Genomic DNA, 20,540 nt, shown 5'->3' on the forward strand with positions numbered 1-20,540 from the left:
AATACCAAAACATATTAAATTACACTTGTTTGGAAAGTTTGTGTTGAGAGCTACAATCCTGCAAGTTGATTTGTTAAGTTCATTTCATTTTCTAGTCCAACCCAAGATTTGAAAGTGAAATTTTTGAGGTAGGGAGTGAAAGTGCTTAGCCAGGGACCTTTGAATGAAGGTACTATTCAAGGACCTTCATTGTAATGTATGCCACACCCCCCCAAAAAAACTTTGAACGAAGGTAATTTTTAAAAATAGAAAAAACTGACCTTCATTTGAAGCTCTTGTTTTTTCATTTTGGAAATATTCCATAATGTTAGGGTTTAGGGAACTGGAGAAATAAACAATTTTAAATATAATGCAATTTATAAAAGAGGAAAAAGTAACAATTAACAATAACACACAGATGTATCGTGGTTCACCCAATGTAGGCTACGTCCACAAAGAAACAACTATCCACTTTTATTATCCAACCAAGAGAAAATTACAAATTGTTTACCTTTAACATTACATAAACACTTATTTATCAAACCTTTTTTGGCAGTTTAGAAAGGTCGATTTATATGCCAAAATAATAGTTGACTCTTTTATTAAATGTTGGGCATTGTTTGTTTCTAGGGTGTAGAGCTCCTTGTATCCAGTTAATAATTCAGGTTGATTGGGTAAGCTCTACAATTTAGAGATGAATTTATCCTACATTGCACAACATTTAATAGGGTATAAGTTACTATTGACTAAATTCATGTCAACCTTAGCCCTTAAGAAATCCGATATGAGAAAGCTCAATTGGCAAAGAAAATACTGCTAAAACCTCCATGAGAGCCCTAAAACCCTAAACCCTAAGTAATTTTTTCTTTCTATCCTTCTCGGGTTCTAAATTTCTATTTTTGTGCTAACTGGCTCGGGTGGTCAATTCACTTAACATCCATCGGCCAAAGGGGCCTTAGTCCATGGTGGGACTAGTTTCCCCTTTCTGTCTTTACCGACAAGCAAGCTTCATAGCTTTCGCCATTTTGTGGAGTGGGGGACTTATTATTTTGTCCCCCCCACAAAATGGCGAAAAGGCTAAGTGTTTTAGTATTTCATAAGAGCATCAAGGCATATTCCACCCTTCCCTATAAAATAATGAAGCAAAAGACATAAGTCCACGGTGGGGTGCCCTCCACAAAGTTGTGAAATGGATATGGTGACATTAAGAGTTTTTGCCATTTCGTGGTGGTTAACGCCAATGCAACATTTGAACCCGTGAAATGGCGATGGGCCCACAAAGATAAAAGGAAAACATTTTTACCAGGGTTGTGACAATTAAGCTTTAACCGTCGCTTGACCTTGCAATTTAGTGATAGACATCTCTATTTCACAACGATGAAATACAAAGGCATTCTCAGGTCTGCAAAATGGCGATACCTTTTTTCCATTTCACAGGGTCAATATATGAAGACCTTTCAACCCTACAAAGTAGAGAAAGAGAAATATGGACTTGGTCCGCCACGTCGAACATCAGTCGGGGGGGTGAATCAGTGATCTACCGGTTTGCAGATTTCAAACTTAACTTTCAACCACTGGATGCAAACACTAAGAACTAAAATGCAAAAACATGAAAAAAACAACCACAAGATCATAACACTGATATGTTTACGTGGAAACCCAAATGGGATAAACCACGATGGGATTTGAACCCACAATATTATTCTAATATGGCCAGTAGCAAAACAATATTACAAAATGGGAATGCACAGGCATTCAGGCACATTGCCTAGAGCTCACTGATCAATTACAATAACCCAGAAGGCTACAACCCTCAGGGAAGTCTCACTGAGTTACAAAGTTTTTACAGTGATGAATTACAATGTATGAACTCTGAAATAGCATCTACAATTCCTGGATGAGTTTCGGTTGAGTGCTGAATACACTGACTAGATCACCTTCTTTGTTCTACTCTGTTCTACCCTGTGCTCTATCTCATTCAGCTACCAAATCAATAATGTGCACATGAAACTACACCAAAATGGATTCTCGATCACCTCTTGCTCGCATACAATCGCACCATCCACTAAAAAGATCACCCACGCCAAACTTATATACCGACTGTAGACACCTAAAACTTGCACAACTAATTAAATGAATTTTATTCATTTAATCATCATTTATTTGCCTATTAATTAGACAGGTTTAATTAATATCCCTATTCTTCCAATCAATCTATTAATCAAATTAAAGATTTGATTAAAATCATTTTCTTCCAGCCTAACCTATTAATTAAACTAAGGTTTGATTAAGTACCGTTTAGCCATTTAATTGAATAAATCTTATTTATTTAATTAAAACCCCTTTTTTCCCTTTTAATTGAATTTACATTTGATTAAAAAAAATCCATTTGCATTTAAATAAATCATTATTTATTTGTGAATAGTCCCCCACTTGCAAAATCCTACAAATGCCAGTTGACCCCTTTTGGCTAAAATAAATTTTTTATTTTATCTAAAAATGCCCTTTTCCCTCCACTTGCATTCTCCTACATTTTCCATTAGCATGCTAATATTCTTCTAGAACCCCTCTAATCCCTCATTAATTAGCCTACTTCTTCTAGTTATGTCACATCCCTAAATTTGGGGGAGTCACTTCTCCAAATTTGGAGAAAGTATTCAAAATATGTTGAAGACTTTATCTCATAGCAATATCCATGTTAGTTTAATTAGCACACCTAAGCTTTCAATTTGGAATCAATCTTAGTATCATATCTTGCATTCCATCTTGCATTTCATCTTTTCATATCATTTGATCATCTAGCTAGGATCTTAGTTACATTCATTTTGATCTTGGCATATCCTTAAATCTTGTTCTTTAGGTTGACATCTAAAAGATCAAGTGCTCTTCCAAGTGAGAGCCACCTTGAATCTTGAAGTTCCTTGGAGACAAAGGAACATGAGATGTTCTTGGGGTTGTTGATTTTGAAGCTAACTTAGTTTAGTTTCTATTTCTATTTCTAACTCTAACATAATTTTTCATGTGTGTGTTTGCTATTGTTTGATTCTCTTTTGCAGATTCCACACTTTTCAGCATACATTTTTGGCACCCACCATGGGGCTCGCCCCCTAAATTGATCAAAATGTTAACCTTTTTGCGTAGGTTCGACCCAAAATATAGTATAATCTTTTAATGCACACATCGACTGTTGTAGCACATACGTGGTACAAAGTAGCGCATCTGTGTTCTACTCTAGCGCATATGTGCACTATTCCAACACATCTGTGCTTTGTTATAGCGCATATGGACATCTCTGAGCGCATCTGTTTTCTGTGGATTTTTTTGTCTTTTCTGGATTTCTGTCCGATAAACTTATTTTAGTGCATACGTAGTCTGTTTTAGCGCATATGAAGTACTATGTAGCACATTTGTCCTCTGTTATAGCACATATGTTCTCTGTTGTAGCGCATTTGTAACAGAGGCAAAAATTGTAACCCAAACTTGGAATTTAGGCTTGTCTAAGCCCACAAGGAGATTTTATGCTCTGCTAATTTCTTTTCTTGCAGGTTTCTAACAAATTCTTGTAGGTTGAAGGAGTTATATTAGTAATTTTGATTTCTTTATAGCTTTCTTTTAAGTTGGTTAAAAAGAATTTATATTTCCTTTTTAGTAAAAAGAACCTCATAATTTTGTTTTGGTGCTCTAAAATAAATCAAACTTGTCTATAGGGATCTAAAAAGAACATCACTTAAAAAGGTTAAAAGGAATCACAAATCAAACCTTCATCTCCTTGCAAGTTAGGAGCAAAAAAACCTCGATTTGGGCTCTAAAAAGAACAACAATCTTTCATTTTCTTGCAAAGGTAAAGTTCACAATCAATATTTATTTGCAAGTTAAAAAGAACAATCAACTTGTCCCTTTTGCAAACCGATTTACTTTATTGCAATGATTTTCATTTTGTTGACCACGATTTCCAATTCCTAGTTTAGAAAATCATTGCTATGTGGAACTAAAAAAACACCATGTTTGATTGGAGAAACATCTCCAGTTAGGACTTAGAAAACAATTTCTTTGAAAGGGCAAAAATATTTTTGTGTGATTTGTCTTGAGTGGTAGGTATATGCTCTCCCCTTAATTGGGTGACCAAAAAGCCAAACACACTCTTTTCATGCTTTATTTACTTTCTAGCATTTAAAAAGTTTAGAGGGCCTACCTTCCCTAATGCCTTGATGGGGCTAGTGAGAATGGAATGACCCAAGTGGGCAATGGCTAAAGCCAAGTTTACCAACCCAATATAATAAAATGTGGAGGCTGATGAAAATCCCCTACAACGACAGTATGTATTCGATAACATTCCCCCTAGTATCATTGTGATGCGAAAAGCCTTTGTTCTAAAGGTTGGGAAGTCTCTTAATTGAGTTTATCATTTTTCACGCCGAACTAAACCTTTACTACGAACCATAGAAGCAAAAACCATGAGTCAAGTCAATTGCCATATATTGGAAATATTATAGTGCAAGGGTGGGGAAGAATCCACCCCCAAGATCACTCACCATCCATCTACCAAGATAAATACTCAATTGAGGAGTAATCCTCTTTGGGTTAATTTATGGAAAAAGGAAACAAAATAGGTGCCCCCTAGGGGGTGACACAACTATTTGAGTTGAAGGAGTATCGAGCTGTGGGTTATGGTATTGTCAATGACCCTTGAATAAAGAGTCTACTTGGTGTGTCTTATTTGTATCCAAACTAGTGAAAACATCGGGGATTTGAACACATCCTCAAAGAACATACACTAAATGTTTAACATTAGGATGACCATTGTCTTCATGTGTGCTATGTATTCTTGTCACAAATGTTAAAACATCTTGGAAAAATATCAATCAACCAACTCAATAAATCGGTTCAAATAAAGAGAAATTATAAGTGGAGGAGATTTTCAAATCCAACAAAGACCCTTTTGAGGTGGTTATCAACTTTTCAACTATCTTTAGGCAAGGCTTTCATCCAACAATATTAGATGAGTATCAAACCAAGTGATCACAAGTTATCATCCAAACTATCTCAACAAAAATACCTAGCAAGGTATTCAAGTTTTTCAAATTTGGTTTCCATATCGGGAAACTTTATCCATATCATTTGATGTACTTTGTCAAAGGGGCATATCAAACAAACCCTCTATTAGGACTAGTAAGCTTGAGTATCAAAACGAAGTATCCCTATCAACCAACAATATCAACATTGTCATCATTTGTATGACCACTCCCCATATTTTGAGAAGAATAAGCCTTCATCAAAAGGCTAAGTTGAAGAAGAGACAACCTAGTCTTAGGGAGCTATCAAGAGGAGAAAGTTTCTCTATATCAACCAAAAAATCCTATAACATAGGACATTTTTACATCATTTCCATGATTACCTCCATGATAAAATACTAATTTTGACAAAGAATCCTTGAAGGAACGTGCCTTCATGCAAAGGTCAACACTATCACAAGATATCAACTTTGGTGGAAGGATCAATTTGGCTTACATACCTAAGAATCCAATCACATATTGAGTCAAATAAAGTCATGCCTATAGGTACACAATCTTATAAAAACATCGAGTGGGAAGAAGAACCAGAATCAAGCATGAAACGCCAAGAAGTTAACACTTGGAAAAATTACATGAATCTAGAAGAGGAAGAAATAACAGATGAAGTTATCAAGGAGACACAACAAGACCTTGGCTTACACAAACTTCTTGAAAAACTCATCGAAATCGATAAACATAAATACTTCCTCCTGCTATCTAGCAAAGGTATCGAAATCCCTGAGGATTTTGATACATAACAACCAAAACAAACTGAGAACTTCAAAGGAAAAAATTAAGAACACATGGTTCCAATACAGATGATCATACTGATAACAATGACCTAAATGACACTAATAATCAAGGTGACACCAACCATCAAGATACCAACACTGGAAACAATCCTCTCTCTACACTCACACAACAAATACGAGCACTTCAACAACAAATGGAAGACATGCAACAAGGAACTACCACACGATATTCCTTAGAGGATATTTGTCCTTATCCATTTGATCAAAGTTTGAACATGGCACCATTCCCACCTAACTCTAAAATACCAAAGTATGAAAAATACAATGGTAAGAATGATCTTCTTGATCACGTAAGGGAATTTTGCACGATGAGCTTGGAGTTCACCCATAATGACACTTACATGATGAGGCTATTTCCAAGAAGCCTAGGAGGACAAACAATGGAATGGATTTTGAAAGTCACACCTCCCTTCAGATCATTTGAGGAGTTGGTAAACAAATTTGTTTCCCAATATTCTTATAAAATTCAACATGAAATTACCATGCTTGATATTTGCAACATGAAACAAAAGAACAATGAGACATTCATGGTGTTCTTGCAAAGATGGAGAATATTGATATCTATATATCCTCGAACCATACCTGAAAAAGAGAAAATGAAAATATTCATAGACAATCTCAATGATGAGATGAGATATCAATTTAAACTACAATGTCTACCTAGTTTTAAAAAGTTGATTGAAAATGGCATCCAGGTAGAAGAAGCCTCAATCAAGAAAGGAACTTTGAAGTTCTCTAAAGAAGGTGCTAGGTCGTCAAACAACACCTATAACAACAATTACTATAAAAACTCAGACAAGTCCAAATTTTGGACAAGAAATAATAATGTTGTTAATGATGGTGTAGTGAACAATGTTAAACCAAAACAACCCATGTTAAACTTATCCGATGTTACTCCACCAACCAACACTCAAAACAATATCAATCAAAGAAAACACTCAAAGCAATACCAATCAAAGAACCAACAATCCAAGAACAAACAATCAAGGAAACATCAACCAAGGGAATAAAAATAACGCTAACCCAAAACCAACACCATATCGATGAAATTTTGCACCTTTAGGACAAACCCTTGAATCAAAATTTTGAGAACTATTGGCCAAAAAACTCATTACATTGCCAAACACAAGGGATTTTTAGCCTCGAGTCAAACCGTCATCAATATCATAGAAAAAAAGGGCATCGCACAAATGATTGCCTAAGGTTGAAGAACTTGGTTCAAGATTTGATAGATAACGGTGACATAATGGTAGATGGTCATAAGACCAATGATGATCATCAAGTCTTTAAGAATCCACTTCCAAATTATGACAAAGGTGCATCATCATCCTCGGACAACAAAGCATCCCATATCAATCATGCATAAATAAATGTTATCAATCACATATCGACATCCAACAATCCGATTAACTTCATTACGATAAAAAAAAAACAAGAACATGTCCCGGCCAATGTGACTACACGGGCCTGATTTAGATATGTCTTAAAAGGGAGTGCCTCTAAAACAAAAACATCTCAAAAAAATAAATACAACTTGGTAGACTAATTAAAGAAGACACCCGCCCACATATCCATATTATATCTTCTCAAGATCTCACTCGCACACAAGAATATTATGGAAAAGGCTCTTGCTGACAGTACAGTTCCAGATAACCTAGATATTGACCGATTCCAAGCCATGGTGGGACATTTAACCTTGCCTCACAATCTATCATTTTCAGAGCATGATGATGTCTTTATTAATCATTTGCATAATACTCCACTCCATATCAAAGTCCTAGTCTATAAACATCAAGTGAAAAGAGTACTAATAGATGGAGGAGCCGGTCTAAATATTTGCACTCTAAAAATTATCCGTGCATTGGGTTTCTCAGAAACAACCATTGATCCTAAGAAAAAGATAACAATCAAGGCATATGATGATGAGGAAAGATCATCAAAAGGGCTCGTGGTAGTACCCATTCAAGTAGGGCTAGTTCAAAGAGATACTCTATGTCAAGTCTTAGACATAGACTTGTCTTATAACATACTTTTGGGTCGACCTTGGATCCATAAAATGCAGGCGGTGTCATCCACATATCATCAATGCCTGAATGTCCCATATGATGGATGAGAAATTACTATCACAATAGATACTAATCATTTCCAATATTGCAATAATCTCAAAGAAGTTCAAAATGTTCTTGTACCCCATAATAGGGAAGCACTAACTTCCACATCATCAAACAACAAGGATCAACTCAAAACTCTATCCATATATTTTGAGAAAAAAGTATGAAGTTGAAAGACAAAGGCATGGGGAAATACTCTTTTGAATCCCTATGTCTATCAAAGTTGTCGATTTCACCAAGGTCTCATGGACAACCATCAACTTCAAAACAACAATCTTCACAACCTATCAAAAAGTTTGATGGTATGTTCATTCAAGTAGGAACACTAGCAGATGAAACATAAGACAAGGATGTTTTGAATTGGCTCTAAAACGATGAAGAGGAAACTGGAGAAACAACCATTAACATCATTATTCCCACAAAATGGTATGACAATGAATTTAGAATCATGCAACAAATGGGATATTAAGGAAAGGTTCCTATTGGAAAACATCAAGAAGGCATCACAGAACCAATTCAACCCCATTCACAAATTACTAGAGATAGATCTGGACTTGGGTATGACTAGCATATTCAACCTATACAAAAACAAGATCATCATCAAAACCCCTGATGGAAAAGAAATGTAACACATAGATAGGAATCATAGCAAGAAGTGATACATCAAGCAACTGAAAAGACAAACAAAGACCGAATAGATGAAGAATATGAGAAACAACAAGAGGAACTCGCTATTCAAAGAGAGGAAGCTTCCTATAAATAGATACATCATGTGCAAGCAATAACAAAACCTGATCAAGCCACTACAAAATCAGTAACAAGAAGAATAGTTGGAAAACAAAGAAGATAAATATGAACCACAACAAGAAGAACTTTCCATTCAAAGGGAGGAGTCTCTTGATGAACAAATCCAAAGAGTATAAGAAAGCACAAAACTTGCATCAAAACAAGCAACACAACTTGTATCAATTATCAGGAAACTCTTCTTGTCATACAATATTCCTGTCAGATACAGTGGTGTAGCCTTAGAAAGTGATTCTGAGATAGAATCAAATGAATATGAATGGGATAGTTTCTCTGATGTCACTGAAGACATTGAGGTAGATACAATCCACACATATACACCTATACCCTATGATGGACAAGGATCAGGGGTTAGACCAATTGAAGTTGGATCACAACATATCAATGATTCTAGGGAGGATGATCAGGTTCCAAGCGAAATAGATTCTGAAGAGGGTATCATCATAGAATTTGGCCTCACTCATGCCAATTTTGATAACATATCCATCATGACTCTCACTACTGTAGACCTTAACCTGCTAGATGATCCCTTACCCCTCATACATCCCAAACTCATAGACTGGGAACAAACGGAACAACTTAACATACCTATCTTCCCAAATGATGAAACTATTGTGCAATACCTTTGTTTCATGAAACTAAAAACATGTTCCACCATGGAATCTCATAACAAGGTTCTCAATCAAGGGAATGCCAAGTCTCTTAGTCGCAAAAATAAAATAAAAAAATGATGTAATGGTGAAAACCATTTAATGACAGTATTAGATCATAAAAAAGTAAAAACAAAGGACGTATCTGATGGTGAAAACCTCTTTGAGGCGCCTGAGGATGAGAGACTTGACACTTTTCCTGAACATTATCAGGAGAGATCACCAATTTTGATTGAGCCAACTCAATCAATCAATATCAACACTGAAGCGACAACAAAAACCATACATCTAGAAAAATCACTAACAAAACAAGAAAGACCCAACTTCATCAAATTATTCAAAGAAAAGCAAATCAATTTTGCTTGGTCTTATGTAGATATGCCAGGGGTAGATCTGGATCTAATCATGCATCACTTATCTATAGCTCCCGGAGCTAAGCTTTTCAAACAAAAACTGAGGAAAATGAACCCACATGTCGTCATATTGGTTAAAGAAGAACTGAAGAAGTTACTTGATGTAGGATTCATCTGACCCATCGATTATGCAGAATGGATCTCTAACATTGTGTCTATATCTAAACCAAATAAAATCATCAAAATTTGTACACACTTCAGGGATCTCAACAAGGCTTGTCCGAAGGATGACTTTCCCTTACCCAGCATCGACATGATTGTAGATCTAACAACAAGACATGTTATGTTATCACTCATAGATGGTTTCTCCGGCTACAATCAAATAAAAATAGCACCAAAGGACCAAGATAAAACAATATTTACCTATCCATGGGGCACTTATTGCTAGAATGTCATGCCTTTTGGCTTAAAGAATGTAAGAGCGAACTATCAAAGAGCAATGACCACAATATTTCATGACATGATGCACACATTCATGGAGGACTATGTAGATGACTTATTGGGTAAATCATTCACAAGAGAAGGACATCTAGAGATTCTGGATAAAATCTTTCAGAGGTTGGAGCAATTCAATGTACGACTAAATCCTAAGAAATATGTCTTCGATGTAACATCGGGAAAACTCTTGGGATACATAGTCTTAGAAAAAGGAATCGAGGTGGACCCCACAAAGGTACAAGCGATCATGGAGATGCCACCTCCTAGAAATATCAGCCAATTAAGATCTCTACAAGGATAGCTACAATCCATAAGAAGATTCATTTTTCAACTAGCCGACAAGTGGCTTCCATTCACTAATCTACTCCATAAGAATGTCCCTTTTAGATGGGAAGATCGATGTGCAAAATCATTCCACCAACTCAAGCAATATCTGATGAATCCACCTATCTTGGTACCACCAATAGTAGGAAAACGTCTTATTCTTTACATATCAGCTACAGAGGAATCACTAGGAGCATTGTTAGCACAAGAATATTGAGCAGGCAAGGAAAGGAAAATATACTACATTAGTAGGACATTGAATGGATACGAGATCAACTACACATTCATTGAAAAATATTGTTTGGCAGTGGTGTTTGCTTCTCAAAAGTTTCGCCACTACATGCTCACTCACACAATCAAGTTGGTAGCAAAGATTGATCCCTTAAAATATCTACTCAACAAAGCCACTCTCACAGGGAGGTTAGCAAAATGGGTCATGATCCTATGCAAGTTCACCATTTAGTACACATAATGGAGGGATATCAAAGGACAAGAAATAGCAGATCAACTCGCAGATGCACCAGTACTAGACAAACACCCACTACATGTGGAATTTCTAGATACAGATGTGCTCACTATTACACCAAAGCATTGGATCTTATAATTTGATGGGTCCTATACACAACATGGATCAGGTGCCGACATCTTGTTCATCACTCCAGAAGGACACACAATCCCATGATCCTATAGGCTGATGTTCCCATGCACCAATAATATCATTGAGTAAGAATTTCTAGTGACAGGTATCAAAGTAGTCGTGGAGTGGAAAATCACAAAATTGAAAGTCTATGGGGACTCTCAATTAGTTATCAATCAGGTTAATGATGACTATCAAACAAAGGATGACAAGTTGATGCCCTACAAATGCATGGTGGATGATTATAAGAAATACTTTATAAACATTACATTTGAGCAGATTCCAAGGCTAGACAACAAAGCTATGGATGCCATGGCAAACATTGCCTCACTCCTCTAAATACCAGACAAACAGAATCATTATGAGTTCTTGGTGGAACAATTGTTTTCCTTTGCCTATGACAATTCTGAATCCCAAGTCATATGCCACATAGTTGATCCGACTGACCCCTTTATGGAAAGATATACACCTACCTAAAAGACAATATCCTTCCACTAGACCTATCCCGAAAGAAAAACACAACTTTATTTGACAATCAACCCGTTATACCCTTACCGCTGACACACTTTACCATCGAGGTCTTGATGGTACTCTTCTTCGATGTCTTAATCATAACGAATCTGAAACCACCTTGCAGGAACTTCACGAAGGTATTTGTGGCACACATTCAATTGGTCCTACTCAAACCAAGAAACTTATAAGGATGGGCTATTATTGGCCAACCATGGAAAAAAAATCATATCAGTTTGCCAGAAAATGTCCAAAATGCCAAATTCATGGAAATCTTATACATGCACCAGCCCAAGAGCTACAACCATTCACCACATCATGGCCTTTCTACCCATGGGGACTTGACCTCGTAGGAAATATTCATCCTTCCTCATCAAATGGTCACAAGTTTATCATCACAACCTCTGAGTACTTCACAAAGTGGATTGAGGTAGTCCCATTGACCACAGTTACCGGCAAGCAGATATCTTCCTTCATTTTGAACTACCTCATCTGTCAGTATGGCATTCCTAGTTCTATTATCACAAATAATGGATGACCTTTCAAGAATCAAGATGTACAAGAACTTTGTGAGAGATTCCATATCCAACATCGATTTTCAACACCATATTATCCACAAGAGAATGGCCAAGGAAATGCCTCAAACAAAACAATCCTAAAGATCCTCAAGAAGACAATGAATGATTTGTTGGCACTTGGCTCATCTAGTCAAGTTGATTTTGGACAAAGGAATATTGAACAACTGAGAGGTTTTGAATTGATGTATGTTTCAGCTCAGAAGTTAAGAAAGGACAGAGCAAAAGACAAGCAAGTCATTGAGTAGGCCATTCTAGTTCTACAATAGCTAGTTTTAGGATACACTAGTCTAGTAGCTAGCCCCTCTGGTAAGCTTAAGAGTTTGAATGAATACATTGCAAAAGAGTTTCAAACTCTTCAACATATATCAAACCAATAGTTAATAGAGAGATACAATGCAGCTAGGAAGGTCACCTGTGACAATATTATCATATCAGACAAGGTGAAGATGGCAGAGCAACTAACAAAGATTGATGAGGCTCTTAATTAGTGCAGTTGTATATATAGGTCTTGTACTAAAACCAACAAACTTACAACTGACCTGGAGGTAAAAATAAAAGCGACAAAGGCCCAGTTGGAACATCTGGATAACAATTTTGATGGTACTCAGTCATTGACCAACGCTATTGATGGTCAAATTTTGGTTACAAAATTAGAGATATCAGCCTTGGAGAAAGATATGGACAGGTTAATCCAGCGAGCTAGGGAATTGAGAGGATTGGTAAGTCCCCAATTGAACACTTTGTTACTTCATAAGCGAGAAAGTTTAGAATTAATGAATAAACCCACATCAACAGACCTAATTGAAGAAGAACTTCATGCATACATTCTTAATGGGTTTGTATCTATTTTGGGAACATTGAAAACTAGTTGGGATACTTAGGATTTTTGAAGGGTGCTTACCCGAATATATTCAAGTACATCTAGATTTGGTTATGGTGTATGTTCTTGTGGTGGCATCATTTCTACTTACTATTATATTCTTTTATGGTTACCAGTGACTGAATTAATTTATTAATAAGGTTAAAAATGATCTTACTGGTAGAACACTGATTCACCCCCCTCTCAGTGTTCTTGGATTCCAACATGATGCTGGTAAAGATTGACATGTCCAACTTAATCCTGCACTTTGGTAATGCAGGATAAGTGTCCACACACCCACAAGAGCTACACCATACTCATTGGTGTATGGATCAGAGGCTATCCTATCTATTGAGGTAGGAATTCCATCACTCAGGGTATCATTGAAGGGCCTCATTCCAGATGAAGAGTATTGAGTCAACAAACTGCAAGAGCTAGAGCTTCTAGAAAAATGCCAACAACGTTCCTTTGATCATCTCAAGGCATATCAACAACGAATGTGCCAAAGCTACAATCACAAGGTTATACAAAGGGCATTCAAAATTGGTGATCTAGTCCTAAAAGAAAATCCCCAAAATCAACAAGATCGGGAAAAGAAGGGGAAATTCGAACCTAACTGGGTGGGACCCTTTGTCATCATATCAGCTTATGGATCAGGGGCTTATTAGTTATCAACTTCAGAAGGGTATGTCCTTGATGAGCCAACCAACAACATCCATCAGAAGAAATTCTACACTTGAGTTGTCCAATGCACGGATCAAACAAAAAACAACAAAAAAAATTCAAAAAAATCATCACTAGGGTGAAAACCTGGTAAACAGGTGCTTTGTGGCATAAAAAATAAAAATAAAATAGGAAAAATACAAAAAAAAATTGAAAAACCAATCAAAAAGTGCAATAAAAATAGGTGGTGAAAACCTGGCAACAGGCGCTATTTGTGATAGAGCAACTCCTCTATCTATTAATACCCATATTATATATTTGGCTCCATCTAATCTAAGCCAATAGCCATCATAGAAAACTTATACACGCAACGTTATCCCAGACATACTCAGCATAGTCACTACCCTTGATTATCTCAATAAGTTATCCGAATCATATCCCACCATGGCTTGGTGATCAATGTACATATCCATATCAAAGTAGTATCGATAGCAAGGGGCTTGTCCTCATTGGGGGCATTTTGCCTTGTGGGTTTAGACACCGAACCAAACACATAGTAAGAAAACAAGGATTAGGACAACCAATAGTGAACATAGAAACATAAGAGCGCAACCATCAAGACTAGACATCAAGGACTTGAACTGATTTCAACTGAACAAAAGATCTATTTGTAAGAAGTTTTATTTGACAAAAATACACTTCAGATAAAATACATGCTTACTTATGGTTGTTGATTTTTTTCTTATCATATCTCCTAAGCAACTCAAGGATGTCTCAAATACTAGGTAAGGAAGAAATGCGATGTTTTCTTTGCCTGTTGTTTGGGAGTGAAGCCTTATACTATGCAAATTTGTCTTATGACGTGATCAGGCAACATATCACTGGGGACATTTCAGATTTGTATTGGACTAAGGTTAACTCTTGTCTTATTTATGTTAGCAACACTCAGGTCATCTTGGTTCAATTATACATCAATGCTTGTGTCATCTTTCAATATCAACATCCATGTAAGTTATACTCAGGTCATTATAGTCCAATTATACCATAATGCTTGTATCAACTTTCAACAAATCAAGGCTCAATGATGAAATACAAATAAATGAAAATAAAAAGAAGGGGAAGCACTGGCAATTTGATCAAAACAGATGACAACATTAGTAACGAGAGTGCATTTGATGTAGTGGTCATATTAAGCTTTGCATTAGATTGCATTCTCATTCTCATTATCATATCATGTTAAAGTTGCATTAGATTGCCTTTTCATTGCATTACCATAGCTCATTTCATATCATGTTCCAATCATATTTAGTTACATGTACATTTTCATATCATTTTACGAGTGCATTAGTTGCATTACCATATTAAGCATTGCATTAGTTGCATTTTCACATCATTGTCATTTTCAAGATACATATCACATAGTCTCATATCATTATCATTATCATTCTCATTTTACATCTCATTTTCAAGATACATTTCACATCATTATCATATCCTAATCAAATTGCATTAGATGCATCATCATTATCATCTCATATCAAAGTACATTCACATACATGAACATTACCATATCAAATAAAAAACATACAAAAAGAACAAAAACATGTTAAACTCATTCACATATTCATCCATGTACATTCATGCATTGCATTTAGCAACACAATAAAAGGCATACATTCATCACATTATAAATCATAAAACACATTCATTTGTATAATCATAAAAACATCTTAAGCATATCACCTACAAAATATCTTAACCATATCACCTTCAAAACATATAGATCATAGCATCATAAAATCACATCATCACACACATCACATAAGCAATCATCTGCATTATAAAAACAAAAGTCATATAGATCATGCATATCATATATCTCATCAAAATAAAGGCATCCATAATATGTAGAAGCATATCTAGTATCATATCATCATGCACATGTGTGACCCATGTTGATCCAAAGGAAAATCAAAGATATAAGTTAGAATGAATCATCAGTGAAACAATAAATGTCCAAATTCCCTGGATATCACATCAATAACAAGGTACACGAATCAAGAGACATCAACATAAATAAATGTATCAATGTGTATCATATCAAATCAATCAAAATGCAACAATGTACATATCGAAGGAATCATAAAAAATACAATGATGTGTGTATATAATCAACAAAGTACATCAAGGGTACATCATCATCGTCAAGGAGGAGGCTAAGAGTGGCTGCCTCCTGAATCTGACTGCCTAGCCCCAGAGCCACCTGCACCTGCACAACCACTAAGAGGATCTCTCCTAGGACCCATAACATCCTCACTACCTCCTTTCCTCTGGGAACCACCACAATGAGAGCTGGAAGCATAAATAGGAGCTTGCTACTATGGGGGCACCACCTAGAAGTACAAAGTCCTATAGTATGCAACCTGATTTGTCTGATAGATGAGACTCCTAATAGTCTCCCCTATGACACCCTGTGCGGCCACCTGTTGTAGTGTTTGCACCATCTCCTTTGTATGAACTCGCCACTCTATCTCTATATCTCTCTTGATCGTCAAATGTGCCACTTGTGCCTACAACCGTGTGATTTGAGCCTAAGCATGTGTGAGATGGGTCTGAACACCCTGTAATTGGGCAATCCTTCCTTGAGCCTATACTAGTTGGGTCTAAAGGCTCTGAACCAAGGATTGTAACCCTGCTATTTGTGCCTGTTGCTAGTGTAGTGGCACTGAAATGTGAGCCTGTGTTGGCCTCAAAGGTTGTGGATCCTATGATACTCTGACTGGTGCAACACTAGTTTGTCCTAAGGAAGGTAGGGGCATCTTTGTCTTGCACCGTTTAGCGAGAGGCTAGCGGTCCTCCTCCTCCTCAAATGCTATCCCGCCCAATCCAACCATCTCACCACCTACCTCCTTGAAATTAGTCTCCTCATTTGTGGACTCACCGGTCCCCTCCTCATATCCCTTATTATCTGAGCCCTTCTCCTCCTCACCACCTCCAACTGCTGCTACAACCTATGGCTGTAAAACTCCTCCTTGACCTAACTATTGTCTCCATCCCCCTCGGCCTATCACTCCCTATCCACCTGCTCCTCTCCCATCTCCTCTGTTATCTTCCCCATCATCCCCTCCACCACCCTCACCTCTCCCTCTGTCATCTCTACCAACCCTCTTGCCTCGGCCTTTCCCTCGGCCCCACCTACCACCTTGTCAGCCTCGTCCTTTGCCCTAGTCATCATCATCATCAACCTCATCAATCGAAGGGATCAACTCTCCCGACCTTGTTAGTCGTACAAATCTCTGAGTGGCAAAGTAGTAGGCGTACTCATCGACCATGCCTGCATCTATCATGGCCTGCCTCATGTCCCATACCACATAAGGAAGAGAGAGGAACTCTTCCCTGGCGGTTGCATAATCTAGTCTCGACCCCCACTTTGCTCTCTCCTTGTACACTCCTATGTACAAGGCCATACCCTACAACATCGGTTGTGGACAACTAAACTGATGATAAACCCTCAAAAGAATGAATCTATCGACAACATAGGGGGTCCTCCCAAGTAAGAATCTGCTCTAAAATAAAAATGGAATATCTATCCCATCCTCTGGCCATGGCTCACAATCTAAGTACGGTTGCTAGACCACTGAGTCCATATCATCTATCATGCACGTCCAATAATCCAACTTCCTGAGAATGGATTGGGAAGCTTCCTCTTTGTACATAAAAAGGTAGGGTGTCCCCACATGCCGAGATCTCTATACTACTGGGCGAGTGATGGTTATGTGCTCCCAAGCCCAAATCTAAAGTAATTTGCACCCTATTTCTAGACTGGCCCCTCGATCGTACACCACCTAATGTCACTCGTGATATAGGTGGGAAACTAAACAAATACCCCATGCATATTGGGTCCTTTGCCGAACCATCCGTCGTAACAAATGACTCCATCCAACTGATAACCCATGTGATCTCCTATCTAGGAAAAGGAAACCACCTACCAATCCAGCTACAACTGAGGGGAGCAGGGCATATATGTCCACTAGATCTTGCCAAGGCACTAAATATCTAGCAATGTGAGGATCACCAAAAATACCTTGCAACGTGTCGGTCCTGCCAAGCTCCTCAACATCAAATACTACTAGCTCTTTGGTGATCGAAATCCAGAGAATCTGATAGACATCCTGAGGAGTGACTATGATCTCTCTTGTCGGCAAGTGAAAGGTGTTATGATCATTGTGCCATCGCTAAGCCAAAGCCATCAGAATTGCTCTGTTCTTCCGGTAGGAAGGCATGTATAGTAGGTGTATCAATCTGCAAGCCTCGAGCACCGCTCAATCATCATCATTCAATCATCCTCGCATGAAGAGTGTCTTCGGGTATCTCTCCCAAAGCTGAAGAACACGTAAGGGTTCCTATTTCAACACATCACAACCATATCAAATTACCTATCCCAAGGAATCACACATATAGAATCAATCAAAGGGGCATCTATCAAGTGACGATAGTCATGATATCACACAAAGGTTTTCCAAACATAAACTCTAAAAACTAGGTGGGATTAATTTAACCTATCGTATCAACATTACACATCATATCGAAATCAAAGAATCATATCGACATCAAATAGTTATATTGAAATCAAGTCTCATATCGAAATCAAAGTATCATATCAAAATAAAAGTATCATATCGAACTCACAGTATCATATCGCATTGAGTCTCATATCGAAATCGAGTAATATATTGACATCAAGCATCATATCAAATCAAGTATCATATCGCAATCACTTGAATCAATCCATCCATGACACATATGAAGCATCCTATCAATAAAGTTTAACCCATATTAACAAAGTTTGACCCATATTGAACAAGTTTGACCCCTAACGACAAGTTTGACCCATATCGAATTAGTTTGACTCATATCGACAAATTTTGGCCCATATCGACAAAGTTTGACCCCTATCGACAAGTTTGACCCATATTGCCAAGTTTGACTCATATCGAATTAGTTTGACTCATATCGACAAAGTTTGACCCCTACCGACAAGTTTGACCCATATCACCAAGTTTGACCCATATCACCAAGTTTGACCCATATCAAATTAGTTTGACCCATATCGACAAAGTTTGACCCCCACCGACAAAGTTTGACCCATATCGACAAGTTTGATCCATATCGAATCAGTTTGACTCATATCGAAAAAGTTTGACCCATATCGACAAGTTTGACCCCTATTGATAAAGTTTGACCCATATCAATAAAGTTTGACCCTTATCGACAAAATTTGAACCATATTGAAATTTGACTCATATCGAACAAATGACTCATACCGACCCTAGATCAACTTTTTGACATCTCGCATCTCAACAGACACAATCCACGCATATCAACACATTGACAAGGTGAAAAATATCATAACAAACCCAAAAATCTAATTTACACATGTTAAAAATGTCAAAAATTTCAAAAATATCAACATTGTTTCATATGTGCTAAAACAATCAACAAATGTGCTAATGCAAATGTGCTATAACAGTAAACAAATGCATTAAAATATCAAACATATGCATTGTAAAACTTAACGAATGTGCTAATATAGTTAACATATGCGCTACAAGAAAATTCATATGTGCTAAAATAAAATCAACAAAAAAAAACAAAAACCTAGCCGTACGACTGCACGAAAAAACTTGAAAAATTCATCGAAAAACATGAAATAAACTGTGAAAAATCACACGAGAGGGTTAGAAATTTGAACTTACTGGTGGGCCATACTCTGTTGGTCGATTGTAGTGCCTGACCTTCTCGAATCGATGTTTGTGATAGGGGGGGGGGGATTTCTTCTCTCCTCTCCAAGCTCCACTCTCCAAATGCCAAGTGCACAAATGAGGTGGAAATGGGCCCTTGAGGGTTTATATATCCCATGCTGAAGCAGGGGACTGTGGTGCCTCGATGGACATGTAGGGCATGTATGCCCTATGCCCACCTAGTATCTTCATCATTTTAAGCTATTGTTTTCAATAACATTTATCGACAGATAAATGTCAAAATATTCCAAAAATTCAAAAATTCAAAAATATTAAAATCGTTCAAAAATTACAATAAATTGTCATGCATCGCGATACTGCACCGAAAATCATCAATTTTCTCAATTTATCTCCCAAGGGGGCATCGACATCAGTTCTATCATCGAATTTCATATCGAATAAATTCTTCATATCCAAGGCTTCATATCAACAATTTTAACGACAACACCATATCAAGAATTTTGGCGACATCGAGCGTTTTTCTTTGAATCAACATGTTGTCACACGTCGCTTCAAAGAGGGGCAAAATGTAGACACCTAAAACTTGCACAGATAATTAAATGAATTTTATTCATTTAATCATCATTTATTCGCCTCTTAATTAGACTAAGGTTTAATTAATATCCTTATTCTTCCAATCAACCTATTAATCAGATTAAAGATTTAATTAAAATCCTTTTCGTGTAGCCTAACCTATTAATTAAACTAAGGTTTGATTAAGTACCCTTTAGCCATTTAATTGAATAAATAATTAAAACCTCTTTTTTCCCTTTTAATTGAATTTACATTTGATTAAAAAAAATCCAGTTGCATTTAAATAAATCATTATTTATTTGTGAATAGTCCCCCCACTTGCAAAATCCTACAAATGCAAGTTGCACCCCTTTTGGCTAAAATAAATCTTTTATTT

Source organism: Cryptomeria japonica, chromosome 10 (genome assembly GCF_030272615.1).
Source record: "Cryptomeria japonica chromosome 10, Sugi_1.0, whole genome shotgun sequence".
Taxonomy (NCBI): Eukaryota; Viridiplantae; Streptophyta; class Pinopsida; order Cupressales; family Cupressaceae; genus Cryptomeria; species Cryptomeria japonica.